General features: G+C 35.8%; 1 protein-coding gene across 4 annotated transcripts in view; it reads right to left on the minus strand.

The window, feature by feature from the left end:
- LOC131072104 (uncharacterized) overlaps nucleotides 1–18,826 on the minus strand; it is a 125,209-nt gene that overhangs the window by 87,211 nt on the left and 19,172 nt on the right. For 3 of the 4 annotated variants that reach the window (XR_009359339.1, XM_059213790.1, XM_059213789.1), the window contains exon 2: nucleotides 11,163–11,244. The exons of the other annotated variant lie outside the window; for it this stretch is intronic. The gene's annotated coding sequence lies outside the window, so the exon portion shown is untranslated. The remainder of the gene's footprint in view (nucleotides 1–11,162; nucleotides 11,245–18,826) is intronic. 4 annotated transcript variants of the gene reach the window in all.

Raw genomic sequence — 18,826 nt, forward strand, 5'->3', positions numbered from 1 at the left:
CCGATCAAAAAATAATAATTAATTATCCCCAAAAAATTAAAAATATTTAAAGCAACCGCTAAAAGCCACAAAAAAATAAAGCAACGAAAGAATAGAACAGCCTAAACATAGGCACTCCTCATCTATTGAAACAATGAAAGAATAAAACAGCGTAGATATAGGTGTTCCTCATCCACCCAAAAATAGGAAATGATTAAAGTGGAAAGTAACCACAAATGGCTAATCTGAAAAATAGAAATTCAGCTTCTTCATGACTAATTTCAATTTGTTAGGCCTTGGAATCTCACATACAACACTAGAAGCTAGAAGCTTTGTGTTAGCATCATCAATTCTTTCACAAGTACCTACATTTTCCTTACCAATGGTTTGCACTTATGGACTAGGAACTACTCTCTTCTCAAGAGAACACACTAATCCAAAATTCTTGACATCTTCCCTCTCGATATAATCACTACTTGCTCTACGAGCTTTCTTTCAAGAAATCCTTTTGTTCCATCCATTATGACTTTGTTCATCTAGTCTACAAAAAAGTCATCTCTAATTGCCTGATTGTCTAGTGACCAAGGCTTCCGATTTTTAGGTGAAAGATCTCTACAACAATGTTTCCTTCTTCTAACTTCATAGTCATTAGGACAATTAGCTTAGGAATCTTCAATTTCAAGCACTTAGAATAATTCACTCCAAGTCTCCCAATCATAATATCATTTAAATTAAAACACCTTTTAAGGTGGAACTCAAGACTAAAATTGGAAAGTTTTGCATCTATTATTTTAGCATCTAGGGCATTGGCACATTATATGGTCCAGTTCGTATAAGAAAACTTGCTCCAAAATTGTTTCGCTTCCTACAAAATTCATGAGAAATTTTAAGATATTTGTAATACTCCATCAAGATAACTTGACCACTCATATACCAAGGTAGCTTGTCTTGATATAAATCAGAGCCACAAATCCTAATAAAGGTGAAAGTAGGAAATTGGATTAACCAATCTGCCCATTACAAGATTGTCATCCTAGTATGCTATAAAATGAAAACATGGTTCTTATTTGATAGATATTTGACTATCAATATTAAGAAGACATCATTGACCCTTTTAAACTACTTCAATCTCTTCTTGTATTCCAATTACAAGGAGCCTCTTGAATGAACTTTATCCAACCTTGTGAAAGCCTTACCAAGTAGGATGCCATATGAAAGGATTTGGTCTAAGAAAAATTTACCAACTGGGCATGAATACTATTGCTGAAATTTACCAACTGGGCATGAATACTATTGCTGACTAGATTTCTCAAATTAATGTATCTCTTCTCTTCACAAATAGAATAATAATATAGAACATCGAACTCTTGAATGTTTGAGCTTGAAGTTTCCCTATCACCCTATTCAACATAGTAATCCTCGAGCCAACCTCATCTTTGAAATAATTATGATACATTTTTTGGAAATTGATTAGTTCTCTTTGATTTGAGCAACCATTTGCATGCAAGCTCCTTCTAACAACTCTATAAATTATCCTTCCATTGGGCTTCACAATATTCAGGAATTCCTCAAAGGGCTGCAACCCTCAGGCTAATTCCAACATTTCCACTTCGAATCTGAGTTCATTCTTGTAAATGACTATCTATAATTGTTAATTTTGCACAACTTGAGGCAAAAGGATATAACGATGAAATACCATAAAAGGAATACTAGAAGTTGACAATCCAATCAAGATGCCATGATGTAGCAAAGAGAGCAGCAAGGTACACCAATAGTTTGAGAGGATCAATTCAAGAAGAATTGGGAATATTGAATATCCAAGCAATGGAGGAAGCATATCAGTTGGCCTTAACCATTTGACAACATCAATTTAGTTTCAATTACATGCTCATGTAGCTCCATTGTAGAAGAAATTTTCCCTTGTGCAGTCCTCTGGTGTTTGAATTGTTAGAAATGATGAAAGAAGCCTCCTTCAATACTATTGTTTTTCATGGTTCCTTCACAATGGCAATAGCAATCGCTAACACACCAACAACAACAAAAAATATTTTGCTTCTATTGTGAGGACCAAAGAACAAACATTTTGAGTTCTAATGGTTAAAACGTTTGCATCTAAGTGTTGGGTCAACTCTACTCACTTTAAAACTTGTAAAAAAAATTTAACAACCAACTAGGTGAGAAAATAATTGAGTGATCTTCAATGAATTAATAACGAATATACAAGCGTACATAAAGGAATTACAAGATGGTGTTCTAAAAAGAACGAATCATTAATCTAAAGCTTCAACATGAACCTAAAACACTTAAAGCGCTAAATAAAGCTAAAAGCTAAAATCTAAAAAGCATATGCGTTCTTATAAAACAAGTAATAGTTTCACTTAACGAACTAAAAAGCAAAAAGCTAAATGACCATTAATAAAATAATTAAATATAATTGACTAAAATATAATTAATAGTTTCCCTTAGTGGTCATTCTATCTACTAACTACCCTACAGAAGACATTGCAAGTCTTTTGATCACAAACGGAAAAAACACTCTGCTGTGACAAAGACCCTCCCTGGATCTACAAAGTGTTAATGACCAAGATTACCAAAATCCATCCAGCCTGATGTTGGGTAAACAAAATGAAACCTGAAACCACGATTTTGAGGAAAATTCGACAAACCCTCCAAAACCGAAGTTACAAATCATCATTTTTTGTGGAAAAAAATGGTAAAAACCCTAAACAAGAACAAAAACCCTGAAACGATTTTTGAGGAAAAAAAATTGAACAAAACCCTGAAATATCTCTCGACAAAACCCCAAACATCACCCAATGAAACACCAGATATCACGTGGCAAAATACCAGACATCACATGGCAAAACACCAGACGTCATGCTGTAAAACATCAGACATCACGTGGCAAAACACCAAACATCACGCGGTAAAAATCACTCCCTGATTTTTGTGGAGAAAAATCAGAAAACCCATCCAATGACAAAATCAAAAAGCATAGAAGGCTGACTCCTCTTCAGAACGCTCTGCAACATGAGCCTGCACCTGCACCTGCTCCTAAGACCCTCCCTAGTTGGACTTCTGATCAGCCAACCTCTTTTTGCAGAATTTCTAGATATGCCCAAGTCCACCACAATAGTAACATGCAAAGTTCTTCATGAACCCCTCCTCAGAGTTGCATTGTCCTTTTTGCTAAGTGGACTCGCCTTTGCCTTTGTCCTTGACAGTAAACGCTTGTTCCGCACTGAGACTATTACTACCAAACTGTTGCTTCCATCTATCTTGCTACAGAGCTTGTTGCAGAGATCACAAAACTTTAGATCAACACTAGTAGAAGAGATATTGAGCGTGTCAATGAAATGCTCGTAGGATCAGGGGAGGCTTTTCAACGTGATCACTACCATATCCACTTCCACCATGGTGTAGCCAATAGCTCGTAACTGGTCATGAATGTCCTTGATCTTCGTAAGATGTGCCTAGATAGATGTCTTTTCATCCATCATGATAGAAAACAGCATATTCTTCAGAAAGAAAGCTCGGCTCTTGTCGAGGCGTTTCATGAAGATCCTTCAAGAGATCCCAGATCTCTTTAGTTGTTTTACCTAAAGGCACCTGAGGGAGTTGATCATCTATGACTAATAATTTGATGAGCATGACAGCCTCTCAATTGTGCTCACCAAATTTATCCTAGTTTAAACCTGACGCTGTAGGACGAGTAGCCTTGCCCAAAACAATTTGATCAAGGCAATGATATTCAAATACTGTTAACATGTGCTATTTCCAGGTGTTGTAGTTGCGGCCGTTGAACTTCTGACTGTGTTCCAACATGATGTTGGTCAAAAATGCCATCGCAGAAACCGAGGTTGAACGAGGTCAACTTTGTTAAGGCACGAAAATGAGACAAAAGAATCTGATTAAAAAACATAATAAAACAGCTAGCACAAATATCAAGATGCAAAAAAACCTTGGCATGAAATTCAAGGCACAAATCCCAATGCACAAATTGCTGAAAACTCAAAAAAAATCCTGCAAACCCTAGGTCACAAAAAAAATTGGTGCAACTCCTGAGGCAAAAATCTTGGCACAGAACCCAAGATTCAAAAATTCTGAAACACCTTGAAAAAATTTCTAAATGCACAAAACATTTTGCTAATAACCCAGAAATATGAAATTTTCTAAAAATCTAAAACCTGAAATTTTTCTGAAAAAAAAAAATAGAAAAAATAATCTAGAGTCACAAAATTCGTGTGAAAAAAAGCACGTCGCAACTGCAGAAGTTTACCCACCGCCACGAAAATACCCAAGCACGCAAAAAACTTCCTAACACTAGTCCAAAAAATAAAACGCACACCAAATCAATATCGCGTGCCACAGGTCAGAAATAATATCACACACAAAAATCCGAAAACCCTATGTTTGAAAAATCGACACAAGAAAAACACAATAAATCACGCAAAAAAAAACACAAGTTGCCACACAAACCCAACGCAAAGACACAAAAAACGCTGAAAAAATCCACAAAAATAACGGCGTATTCGCTCAAGAAAAATTGCGGAAATAAACCTTCGCACGTAGAGATAATCCGCCGAAAAATCTTCAAATCGTTCCCTAAACACAGACGCAAAACTAGATTACCTTAGCAAAAACTCTCAAACCAATCACTGAAAATCAAACCCACGAACCCTACAATAAAATTTCGTTTTTGAAAAAAAGGGTAAAACCCTAGCTTGAGAAATTGAATCAGCAATCAGATTTTTTCATTAAAAAATCCCTTGAAAAATTTCTGGAAAATTATTTCCATGTAGAAGGGCATGAAAAATTCAGTGATCTTCAATGAATTAATAACGAATATACAAGCGTATTATATAAAGGAATTACAAGACGATGTTCTAAAAAAACGAACCGTTAATCTAAAGCTTCAACATGAAGCTAAAACACTTAAAGTGCTAAATAAAAGCTAAGAGCTAAAATCTAAAAAGAAAACTATGCTTTCTCATTAAAGAAGCAATAGTTTCACTTAATGAACTAAAAAGCAAAAAACTGAATGACCATTAATAAAATAATTAAATATAACTAAGTAAAATATAATTAAATATTCTAATACTAGGACATATGGTGCCAACTTTTGTTATGAATTGGGCTGATTGATGTATACTTTGCATGCCTCTTATGTGATTTCCCTCAACACCTGAATTTAGGCAGAATTTTATTATGTTATGACCAACTTATCATGATGGCACACCTCTAGAAGAAATACATTGAGTGACAAAACATAGGTGGAATTCTTAGTCGCTTTGGCCAACTTTTACACATTGGGTTGAGGTTTTAGAAGGGTGACCATAGTAGCAAAAATCGTTTGGAAAAAAAAGCGGCAAACCAAAAGTATAAGATTTTTTGAAAAAACTGACAAAAAATCAGGAAAAAATCGGATTTAAAAAAGACAAAAACTTCTAGAAAAAGAGACAAACTCTATTTTTTTAATTAACTTAAGGGCATTTACATAGCATAGAATAAAGAGCAAATAAAATAGAGTTTAACCCATGAATTGTAGAATATTTTTTTTTTTTGTTTATATTCACATTGGGTTGAGGTTTTAGAAGGTTAAAGTGACCATAGTACCAAAAATAGTTTGGGAAAAAATCAACAAACCAAAAGTATAAGATTTTTTGAGAAAATTGACAAAAAATCAGGAAAAAATCGGATTTATAAAAGACAAAAACTTCTAGAAAAAGAGACACTATTTTTTTAAATAACTTAACGGCATTTCCATAGCATAGAGATATAAAGAGCAAATATAATAGAGTTTAACCCATGAATTGTAGAAAATAATTTTTTGTTGTTTATATTCATATTGCTGATTACATAGGAAAATATTCAATTACAGCCAACAAATACACCAAATAGTTGTCCAAGTCTAAAAATCAAATATTAACTAACTCTATGAAGTAACTGAGATCAAAAGTTGACAGACAAATAGTAAAAGTGGAAGCCATTTTGAAGTGATCCAAGAATTTCATTGTGATTGAGGCAGAGTTTTGGGTTCTAGCTATGGGGAGGATTATTTGCACCCGCCCCATAGTGTAATTATAAGTCAACAAATAATCCCCCCCATAGACGGCGTCGGAGTTTTGTAGGGTTAATTCAATATTTTAGAAAGCTTATCAAATCATATTCCACAATTGCAATGCTTTATATCATAGCAAAAAAAATTGTTTGGCGAAAAAATCAACAAACCAAAAGTATAAGATTCTTTTTTAAAATGGGTAAAAAATTGAATTTTAAAAAATCGTAAAATATTGTAGAAAAATAGACACAAACTACTTTTTAAAAAATGTAAGGCCATTTCCATAGCATAGAGATATAGGGAGTAAATATAATAGAGTTTAACCCATTAATTGTAGAAAATAGATTTTTGTTGTTTATATTTATATTGCTGATTACATAGGCAAATATTCATTTAACTTTTTAAAAGGGCAGTCACCAAATACACCAAATAGTTGTCTAAGTCTGAGGTCAAAGATTAGCTAAGTCTATGAAGTAGCTAAGATCAAAATTTATCAGACAGAGATCCAGCTATCGTTAGGAATTCATTAAAAGTGGAAGCCATTTTGAAGTGATCCAAGACTTTCATTGTGATTGAAGCAAGGAGTTTTCTAGGGGTAGTTTAATATTTGAGAATGCTTATCAAATCATATTCCACAAGTGCAATGCTTTATATTCCCTGATGGCAATTGGTAAGTCTTTTATATGGGGTAGAATTCAACAAAACGCATTTGTTTAGCTGAAGTAAAAGATTAGCAAGCCACTAGTTGGCAATACCTAGCTTGCAACTACTATTTTAGGTAGAGACAAGTTTTAAAGATTGTGTGCTGGAGGCTCTTTTATTACAACTATGTAAGCTTGTTTGTTGTCATTCAAATTTATTTCGTCGAGCACTTTGGATATATTGCTCACGTAATGAATTGTATGTCTTTGTTTGAGCAAAAATTAACTAAATCAATTATAAATTATAAATCATATCTATATATATATATATATATATATGTCTTCAAACGTTTAGTGTTGTGGTAGAAACACTCCATTAGTGAGGCAGCTACCAAGGTTCAAATCCCTGTTGGGCCATTGAGCTCGTGGGTTTGAAGAAGTGAAGTGTGGGGAATGTTGAACCCCCTGAAAAATGGACAAAACGACAAACTTTTCAACGTTGATTCCACATTGACTCTGATTCTGTCTCGGATCAACCCTGTTTCTAAGCAATTCAGTAATTTCACGAGTTTTTCTAGGGTTTTGTGAATCGGGATTTTTTCGGGGAATAAATCAATTGGCTCCAGGATTCAAGATTAATTGGGTATAATCAGGATTTTTTGTAGACTACTGCTTCTATGGCTGTTAAACCATGTCAAAAATGTGTTTTCTGAGATGTTGAGTGGGTTAACAACTATAGGCATGCATCACACCAACTTCAACCATATGTTTAAAACATGGCCATAAATATTATGTCATGCTCTAATATGCAAAAGTTTTTGATCACATGAACAAAGGCAGAATATTTAAACGACTCAACCATGTCCAAAGTGTTTAGGTAGAAAAATTAACTTGTGCCATGCAAAACTTCTAGCCAAACAATTGCCAATATGCACCTAAGCCAAAGTGGAGTTCTTAAGATACGACCCTTCTTTTTATGGACGGAGCTTTCCAACACTTAAACTGGGAAAAGAATACACCCAGTTATGCCAAAACAAAACCCTTGAGCCGAGCTAAGATATTTGCCACTTAAGCCAAATTAAAGATCTTAGGTAGAACTTGCAATTGATTGAACCCTATTGTGCATGCACCTCAACTATATTTGCCAGCCAAATGCTAGCAAAAAAAGAGTTCCAAACTTAGGCATTTTCATACTTTTCCTTCTCTATTGATGCCATTGATAACCTTTGAACCTCACCATTATTTCCTATCAAACAGCTACAACCTCCATCATCCAACAAAAGTTGTTTGTTGAAGAACAAAGAGTAAGACATGACAACATTGCAAACTGGCCACGAAAACCACAAATTTAAGTTTGTTAATACACATGGCAATCAATTTTGACAACAAGCAGGAAAAAGGCAAGTACGAACATTACACTGCTCTTATTTCTAATCCTAAAATCTATAAAGAACTTCCCAGGATCAAACAGCCACTAGATTAAGGTTTTGTCCTTGTTGGACATTGTTGCTGCTAGGATATGTTGTTGTCATTGATGTCAACATATTCCTGCTCCAGTGATTGCAGTTTGGTTTATTGGGATCATGGTTTGGTGTATGGAGTATTTTTAGTATCACTATATTCTTCTATATTGGTTTTGGTGATCTGGGAAGATTAATTGATCATATCATATGATCCGGTTTTGCAGTTTGTTTTTCTGATCAGTGCTTTGCAAAATCAATATTTCCTCTGGTATATTCTGGTGTGATCGGATCTTGAGCTGAGTCTTTGGGAGACTATTTGGGATGGTCTTGTGTATCTTCATTTCAGATGGTTCGTGATTTGGTGCTCCGCAAGTTATCTTTCTTCGTGACAGTTGTTGATGTTTGAATGTTCTTGAGTTTTAGACGTTAACAAATGAAGATTTGATAAGTGGTGTTGGTGCAGTTGTTTCTGATGATTCTAAAGTGCTTGTCGGTGTTTCCTAATTGTGTCCTATCTGTCTTGATGGTCCGCATTGATCATTGTGCGAGTTGTTGGTGATTTTGCTGAACCGGTGATGTTCTTCGTGTTATGCAGTTTTCTTGGTGGTGTAGCGTGTTACAGTTGATCTTGGCGTGATTTTCGATGGTGTTGCGTGTTCAGCGATTTGAATTAGGCCCATGTTATGTCATGTATATCATTATATTGGTCTGATGGTCGATCTTTGTATCGTGTGATGTAATTTTGTAATTGTAAGTTGAGGGTTTAGCCGACCTTGTTGTCAAGGTTGATGAATTGTATAAATAGGTGGTATTGTCATGTAATTTTGGTATCAAGGTTGTGTTTGCATTATCAGAGAGTGGTGTATGTGCGAACAAGTGATTCATCCTTCGACATTGTGATTGAGCAGAGATTGGTGTTGCAAGGCAGACAATTGTGCTTAACTAAAACTATCATCAAGCATTTGCAAGATGTTATTATTGCAGTTCATTTCTTCCGGATTGTAGTCTAAATCTTATTGTAAGTCAGTGAGACCTCCCTGAGGATTGTAGCCTTTCGGGTCATTATCTTTTAAGCAGTGAGCTCTAAGCAGTGTGCCTGAATGCATGTGCATTCCCCATTGTAATATTTACACATACTACTACAGAGTATCATCTTATTGTGGGTAAGTTCCCACTGTGGTTTTTCTCTTAACTGGGTTTTCCACGTCAAAATCTTGGTGTTGTGTGTTGTGCTATCAATTTGCTTATCTTTGTTATTGCTGCAGTTTATCTGATCTGTACTTGTGATTAAGTTTGTTGATCCAGTGAAAACTAATTCACCCACCCCCCCCCCTTCTTAGTTTTTCTTCATTGTTGTTGCCAACAGTCCTCACCCTATATCACAAGGATTTTGACAATTTTCTAAAGGATTCTCCAGCCTGAGCCAAGTTGCTAAAGTTTTGCTGCTTTGTAGAAGCAATATTAATAATCTGATTAGAAACCAGCTGCCAATTATCGTGCTTTGGCATGGCTGTTACATCAAGACCCTGAAATTTGTCTTTAACAACAAAAGAAAGAGAAAACTTAGAAGCTTTCAGCAGGAAAATTTTGAAATTTTAATTGCTCTGCATAACATTAATGTGAAGGAGAGAAGGAAGCAAGAAAGCTTCCAACACCCTTAATAAATTTGTTCAGGGCTCTAACCAATATGGGGTTAACAATAGTCTTACTCTCTCGTTGATTTTATAAACTAGTGAGGAGTTTACAGGCTGGGAAAATTATTAAAACACACTGATAGAGAAATTGGTCTATGTGAATAGTCCATGGCTTGCTCCTGGAAATACAAAAATTGAAGTTTGTTAATATGCACGGCAATCAATTTTGACAACAAACAGGAAAAAGGCAAGTACAAACATCACACTGCTCCTATTTCTGATATTAAAATCTATAAAGAACTTCCCAGGATCAAGCAGCCACTGGATTAAAATTTCGTCCTCACCCTATATCGCAAGGATTTTGACAATTTTCCAAAGGATTCTCCAACCTGAACCAGGTTGCTAAAGTTTTGCTGCTTTGCCGAAGCAATATTAATAATCTGATTAGAAATCAGCTGCCAATTATCGCGCTTTGGCATGGCTGTTACATCAAGACCATGAAACTTGTCTTTAACAACAACAAAAAGAGAAGAAACCTACGAAGCTTTCAGCGAGAAAATTTTGAAATTTTGATTGCTCTGCATAACATTAATGTGAAGGAAAGCAGGAAGCAAGAAAGCTTTCAACACCCTTTAAAAATTCGTTCAGGGCTCTAACCAATATGGGTTAACAATAGTCTTACTCTCTCGTTGATTTTATAAACTAGTGAGGAGTTTACAGGCTGGGAAAATTATTAAAACACACAGATAGAGAACTTAGTCTATGTGAACAGTCCATAGCTTGCTCCTTGAACCACACCATCATCCTATGGTTTTTTTGTAGTGTTACTGACAAAAGTATTGCACCTGCAGCTCCCTTAAAGCTATCTTTTAGTTCTTATTGTCTCTCTTATGTACAAATTATTATCTAGCTGGTTATGGAGGGGGTATGTTTGTGATTATCATTGTTGTAATATTCATTTTCCTGTTATTAATATGCTGGCTAAGATTGATCCTTCTTGTAAGATGTTTAATACTTTTAGTAGTTTTATAATAAAAAGTTTGATACTTTATGCAGTGTCAGTAAAACGTTTATGGATTGGATGGACTTAGCGTATAGTATCCAGTTATGGACTTCTATTGTTTTTGGATTTTTAATCTTAGATGTGCAACTGCACATTGGAAAACTGATAGATTGATGCAATTACATTTTTATTTTATGGTATTAGCTCTTTTCTCCTGTTTTAAATAAGATATTACAGGTAGAATGAATACATCAGCCAATTACGAGAAAGAAACTTGATAAAAACCCAAAAAATTAAATATTAATGAATCCATTGCAGTTGCAACTTGCATCAACAACAAATGTGAAGCACTATAGAAAAAAAGAGGTCAGCCAAGGATACCATGAAACAGTTTAGCCAAGATGTAGATCTCTAACTTCTTGCAAGGCTCGGCAGCATCAAAAAAATTCTTTGAAAGAAAAACCTGGAAAGGCCTTGTGGAAATCAGATATCAACCTTGACAAATGAATAATAATATACCAATCAGAGTGCATAAACCCTGATCTACAAGTAGCACTATTATCTTGAAATAGGAAGCAGTTGTACATACAAAAATGAATATCACCAAGATAGACACCAGATCACCTAAGTTAGATTGTAAAGGAGGTCACATGACATGCTCCTAAAACTCCACAGGAAAAAAGAACATAAAAACTATGTAACAAAAAATTTAGTTTTCGAAAAATAGCACTTATTTGTGATAATGCATTATGACTGAGAGATTGAAAGGATGAACAACGTATCATTATTTCATCTTCATTTGTAAATGAATCACTAGCATCTAAAAGGCACTTAATGCCTCCAACGTTTGTGACAGGTTGAAAGAACGAAGATATCAATTTGGTAGATCTTGGAACAGCACAAGAGGATCTATGCCTACAAGTGACCTCGTAAAGAAACAAGGGCAAGCATTTCTAATCCGGTAGCAGGCAAAGTGGATAGAGAACCACTAGAATATATGTATAGGCAATGGTTATCTTCCACATGTTTCATAGGATATCTAATATTGAACTTTCCATGGACTAGCTAGGACTTGAACCTAGGACCTACCATTTGCATGCTGGGGTGCTCTATCACTGAGCTACTAGCCCACTTTGTGATCATTCCTTACATGGTCTGGGTGTGGCTCATTTCTCCAACAAATATAATCAAAGCAGCTTCATAATAATAGTTCCAAACATCAATTAGAAACCATAGTAAATATCTCAAAAAGCTGCAATAATTTCTCATAAAACTAGAGCTAGTTCAGGAGCTCTAGCTATTGAATAAATTTAGTGTTAGATTTTGTAAATAAATATGCTATCAACTTAAAGGACATATTTAATAATCAATGTATTTGTGAATCTCGCTTTTCAATATCTTACTCATAATCAAGATTTGTTAACTAGTCGAAGTTTAAAACTGGCTATTTCAATGTCTAAAGAGGAAACAAATGCCACCACAGGATAATAAGAGTATTTATGAAGAATTTTTTGTGTTTCTTATGACTAGATGGCAAAAACAGTTAATGGTCATAAAAAGTGCGTAGGGGGCTATACAACCCCCTCCCTCTATCCTTTCTACTACCACTGGCAGCAAGGTATATTTCAGCAACTTCTGAGTCATCTACCAACCTAGGGCATGCAACAAACTGCCACCACTAATTTCCCTGCTCCAAACACATCACCACCATCCCAACACCCCAACAGCATTCAATCAAGATGCCACCATCTAACCCCCACCTACTACCATTCCACCACCACTAGTCTACCACCTACAAGCCACTCACCTACCACCAAAAGCAAGCCCTGCCCCCCTCCAATGCAATTTTCACTTTAAGAGGCAAACTTCAAGAGGCCTTCTTCTTGGTCATTAAAAAGCCTTTTTGCAAGCAAATTTTTCGAAATGGTGCAACATTTCATGCTCTTTGCAATAATGTAAGTAGATTTCACTCATGATGCCATATTTTTCAAAAAAAAAAGTTTTTCTCATACTTTTTGCTACACAATTCTTGTTTAGATACCTTTGGAAGGCTGTAATGTCCCCACTTTGAAATAGAATCTAATGGTAAATATTAATAACAAAATTAAAATTCAAAAGAATAAAAATAAAATGAAAATGAAAATATAAAAAAATATAATTAAAATTTAATTAAGTTAATAAATGGTCAGAAGGCATGAAATGAGAAGTTGCGAATCTTCCAAATATGAGGTAAAAAAGGGAGAAGAGAACTCATTTGAAGGGGGGGATGATTTGGGAATCAGACGTGCAGATCTCATTTAAATAAGAAGTGCAGATCTGATTGTGAAAGGTCGTGCCCCTTTCAAAGGGCAGAAATAATGAAGAGTTGCACTCTTTCAAAGGGTGCTAATGGTGAAAGGGTGTGTCTCTTGCCAAAGGGCATATATGATGAAGAGGTGTGACCTCTCCCTGAAATTGAGAGATATAAAGGAACGGAATCAAAAGCAATTAGTGACATCACCATCGATGAGATCACATCAGAACTGTTATTAAGTTACAGGCAGTAACACCCTTGTTCTTGGTGGTATGCATGGGGATGTGCTTAATATGTATCCTTAAAATATGAAGCCTGGTAATGTTCTTATGCAGAATTTAGTAGTATTATTAATATAGACTGCAAGATATCTATACTCGCACCCTTCGGAGAAAGTTGTCTTGGACACAAGACATCACAATTTTCTATAAGAAACCCCATTCGGACCAACAGCAGGAAGAAATGAATGAACTGGTTGATGCCACTTATGAGGAACAGATTTACTAAGGGAAGTTCTCCATGAGACCCCCATGAGATGACAACAAGGGCAGCGATCTTGCATAAAAGATATTAATATCCTATAAACATGTTAACTAATGTCTAACTGGTTTATCCATCGATCGGTGTACCCAAATTGATATATTAACCAATCACCAATTAACTGTGATTTCACCAAGGGGCCCAATGGTTATGAAAGGATGGGATACACAAGATATAGAGATGCCTTTTGAGAGGAGGGTTATAACTTTATGAACAAGCAGACATGACTCTTCACCAGTGAAGGAGAAGATACTTACACAACAATCTTATCACTCCAAGGAGGCATCGCATCAGACTTGGTATTCCATAAACACTCAGTTCAACTGAATATTGCAGTTTGGTATGAGTCTCCTGTGCATAACATGGTAAATGCTGTATCGATATACATATATCTCTGCATACTAATGATTACAATGCACAGCTGTTATAATTGATTATATATCGTATCTGACTAATGATTTTTCTACAGTTTATTTGTTATATGTAGAATGTCTGAATAGTATTGGAACCTTCATATGTTCTGAATGTTCTCAGTCATGGTAAGAGAAGAGAGGGATCTCAAATAGGGAGCACAGTGTTGTGGTCACCCCTAAGCACGCCACCTCATGTGTATGGCAGGGTCCACATGAGGCCAAAGGGGGGCGAAGGTGCTCTGCCTTTGGGCTTAGGAGGGTTAGAGGGCACCCTATTGGGGTAAATCCTTATCCTCTCTACCATGGTGATGGATGGAATCATGTGAGTGGGAGAAAGTAGCTTGATGGAGGGGGAACGGTTGTAAAGACACCCTATCAAGTTACCCATCCTAGCTTGCTATGATTGGGGTTCCTTTACTTAATTAAGTAACCATATAATCAATTGGTTTTCCCTTTTACGGAGATAAAGGTACTCCCCCTCTAACACCCCCTTATTGGCTGAGAGTCGTAATCTAAGGCAAACTAGGGCATTTTACAAAAGGGGACATTACAAAGGCCATAACTTGCACAAACTCATTTTTGGGTCCTTTTTTGGAAAGTGCATGTTTTCCATGTACTTCACAATAGTTTTATTAATTTCCTCTCAATCTATTTTGGAGACGTACTTTCAGCCCTTTGTCCTTCTCTTTAACTCTATGAAAACCTGAAAAAATAGAAGTATTGTAATCGCACTAAGTTATAGTGTCACATGTCAAAATTGAGCAATTTGGGGGTTGGGGGGGTTGTTAATGCACATGCACTCAACTTATTAAGTGGCATTACATGTTCTAGTCTTGGGGAAGCTTACATAGGCATTTTGTAAACATGAAACTTAGAATAAGTTTCAAATCTGTCAAGAGGGTAACCAATTTAAGTCATTAATTGATATAACAAATCATTCCCCAATCATTACCTCGGAAGAAGGAAACTATAAGTCTTGGCGATATGACATCTTGAAGCACAGCCAATGGATTCATCTCGTCACATTTATATGGGCTAATTCTTTAACTATGTACTCACTGGCAAAAATCTATGTAGGAAACTAAGAAGGGTTGTGTCCTAGGATTTATCAATCTTGGTGTTGGTGACCACACATTGTGACCTCTATCACACATTGAGTGCCTTTGCTCTCTTTGGACCACACTTTGGGAGATGTATGAAGATCCCAATGAACCTCCATTCCCAAATAGTCTTGCTATGGACATACTTCTCTCCCTTGATGATTTTGAGAATCCTCTGTATTATGATGATACCAAAGAGGAACTTGCTTATAGGGAAAGGCTCAATCATCTTTATAAAACAAAGACCTCTCCTATTGCTTCTCCTCCTCACACACCTATAGCATTGGCAACTTATCTACCACCTCCACTTGCTACATTGACAAAGATCTTGGCTTCTCTACATGCTACTACAAATTCTCTTTTGAAAATTTGCACTTGTCTACAAGATCATCGAAATATCTACTTATCATACATTAGTTGTTTTTAGAATCTCGCACAATGGATATTGACGATAACATTGGGGACATGTCATCTCTTTGATGACAATTCGCATCAAATCACAACTCCTGTTCTAGTTCTTGCTTTGTCTGCCACATCATGTTACTTATCATACATTAGTTGTTTTTAGAATTTTGCATAATGGATCTTGACAATAACATTTGGGACATGTCATCTCTTTGATGACAACTCGCATCAAATCACAACTCCTATTCTAGTTCTTGCTTTGTCTGCCACATCATGTACAACCTAAGTAGACCTACTGAAGGAGAACTTGTGCTCTTAAAAGAGAGGTCACAAGTTCAAATTCCACAAGGGGCTAAGGTGTATGTATGCCTCATTTGTAGCACAATTAGGTGCCTCCCGCAAGGAGTATAGGGTAGTCCCATATAGCCATAAGCCATCTGTAGACCCATATACAGACTGCCTGGCATCGTGGACTATAAAAGAATCTTTCTTTCTTTCTTTCTTATCTCGGAACATCTTGATTCACATCAAGTCAAGTCTCACAATTTCATGGTCACTATTCTCAAATCTTTGTATGACACAATCACAATTCAACATTGCATCGAGACACATGAGCAGCTTCCAAAACCATACATCCTAATTCCTTCCTACATTCCACCATCTGAGTGGGAGTTCAACAATCTTACAGCTCAAGGTTTGTTTCTTCCAAATGGAAGATGCACCATGTGTCGCAAATAGACTTACTACAGCATTCCTCATGCGACATTTTGCATTAACTTTCTCTCTCTTTTTTTTGGAGGCACATGTGGACCTTGTCTTGGATGGATTCCGAAAAAATTATCACTTCTAGTGGAGCAATCTTGTCCTCCTTTTCATAACTCAATTTGGTTAGAGTTTTTTCCTACATATTTTCTCTTTCTACTTCTAAGGGGTTACACTCTTTGTACATTGGGGTTCTTATAGATTGTACATAGATACATAATATGACTTGTCATGTTAGGGCCCATTTCTTTATTACTTCAATAGCCCTTAAGGGGTGTGTTCGTGGACTTAAGTATTTATTGCACCTTATGTTAAGTTTACTTAGGTAATTAATATTATTTACTTGGGTAAATTAGGAAATAACAACACATGTCATCTCCTTGATTGATGAGAGCACATGTCACCTCTACCTCATTCAACTCCTTGATTGACAATAGTAAGCTGCCACATCTCCCTCATCGAGATGAGTTCACTTGGTCATCAAGGCGAGTTCACTTGACACCTCTACTCTTAAAGTGGAGTCAATCCTCAAGTCTCCTCTCCTCTAGGACACTTGTGCATCATAAAGCCTATAAAATGTAGTCGTTTCCGTGTTTTACATACCTTGAAAGGAGTTATTGGAATGTTATTATTCTTATTGTTTTGCATCTGAATTTATTGTCATCTCATTGTTGTTCTTGGGTAGAATTATTTGTGCCTATGCATAATTATTACAAGATAAATTTTCTCTTGATCCCTTTAATTCGCATATTTCGCAGCTTACCATCTTTTCTCTATTACTCCAGAATTTCAACTTCAAGACTCTTGACCTTTAATTTTTTCATGTTTTGATTTCTCAATTTAAACCCAAAATATAAAATGCTTATTAAAAAACTTTGCAAATCCAAAACAGGCTTTGGAGTTGTTCTCCCCAAGTTAATGTGTGTTGTACTCATACAAAAAAAAAATCATATCGTGCAAAATTGCTTCTTTTTTTCATTGAAAGAGTTGTTTGATCAACTTTGAAGAACCTGCACAAGACAAAACCAGAGAAAGTTAGTCCACTCGAGCTACTCAGGAAATATCTGCTGAAAAAATGGAATCATATGCAAGTTAATATTTTTCAACTCCATAGCCAGAGGACTAAGATATTTCCCTCTCTCAAAAGGTTCAAGCAACAAATTCGGTTGATTCTGTGAGCACTGATGATGAGGAGCTTCAATCTCAATTGACATCTTCATTAGAGATAAAAACTTTGCTACCAAAAGTTGATATTTTTCTTCATTGTGTCAGTGAAGGATCACAGCTAGATGATGAACATCTTCTTCTTGAAGATAATTTAGCTCCAAATTCACATGCTGGATGACAAGTAGATATGGAGAATTTGTTGCCAAACCTTGACATTTTCTTGCAACATCTTGAGAGTTGGCCATCATTAGAGGATCCAATGGATTTTCTCCTGAGATTGGACTCATCCTTCAGCAGGCCATCATTAGAAGGCACGATGGATTTTCTCTTGAGGTTTGACTCATCCTCGTCATCAATAGCTCTCATGTATATTAATGAAGAACCATGGGATGAACATACAGTTGCTAGTGAACTTGTGCCAGGAGTGAATATCACAAAAGAGGGTTATCAGGAGCATAATGAAGGAATAGTTTATGACACTGTCATTGTTCACAACGAGCTATCACAACAACAAGATTTTGCAAGATACATTCAAAAAAATAGAGTGTCTCCAAGAAATGTGGATAAATTTCAATGAGATGGAAAACTATCTCAAATCACAAAGCACTGACAAATTTCACCTATGTTTGCAAAGTCTTCCTGAGCCTTCTTTCACAACCGATCTTTCACACATTTTGCAAGGCTGCATGCTACCATGATTAAATTTTCAACTTGTAAGGAGAGACCGCTACCTTTCCTAACCTGTAAACAGTTGTGTAAAACGTTTTTTCCCTCTGGTCATGTTCATAAAAGAGCATTTCAATTTCTATGCTATATGGTATCATGTTTCCTCTTTTAAGTTGTGCTAATTATATCATGATGTACTTCCCCATTCATAATGTGACCTTTTGTTCATATAGGTGATTTAGGATGATCTTCTTTTAGGTAATTTGGGAATAGCTTGACTATATGCCCAACTAATAAAGCACAAGCCTACTATAACCCAAAGTAGCTGAGGTTATCCTATTGAGTGGTGGGTGGGAACCCATCCTTGCATTTGACCAACCCTAGTATCTCGAACCTCTAAAATGGCATACTCATTAACAGTTTGATCTTTTTGTGTAACAGTAAAATTGTGCTGTTTTAACATCTCCTATGCTCCAAGTATACAATTGATCCCCAGACAGAGAACAATTGTTGCCCCATACAAAAAAATTTATATCATGCCAAACTACAAGCTAAATCTTTGTCTTTTCATCTATTCACAAGCCATTTTTCAAAGCTTGACCATGGTCATCTATGCTGTTTTTGTCATCTTTCATTTGTATCTTTGCAAGGTCAACGAAAAGGGTTTTCAAAAACACTCCTTATGGCAAAGAAATGGGT

Source organism: Cryptomeria japonica, chromosome 11 (assembly GCF_030272615.1).
Source record: "Cryptomeria japonica chromosome 11, Sugi_1.0, whole genome shotgun sequence".
Taxonomy (NCBI): domain Eukaryota; kingdom Viridiplantae; phylum Streptophyta; class Pinopsida; order Cupressales; family Cupressaceae; genus Cryptomeria; species Cryptomeria japonica.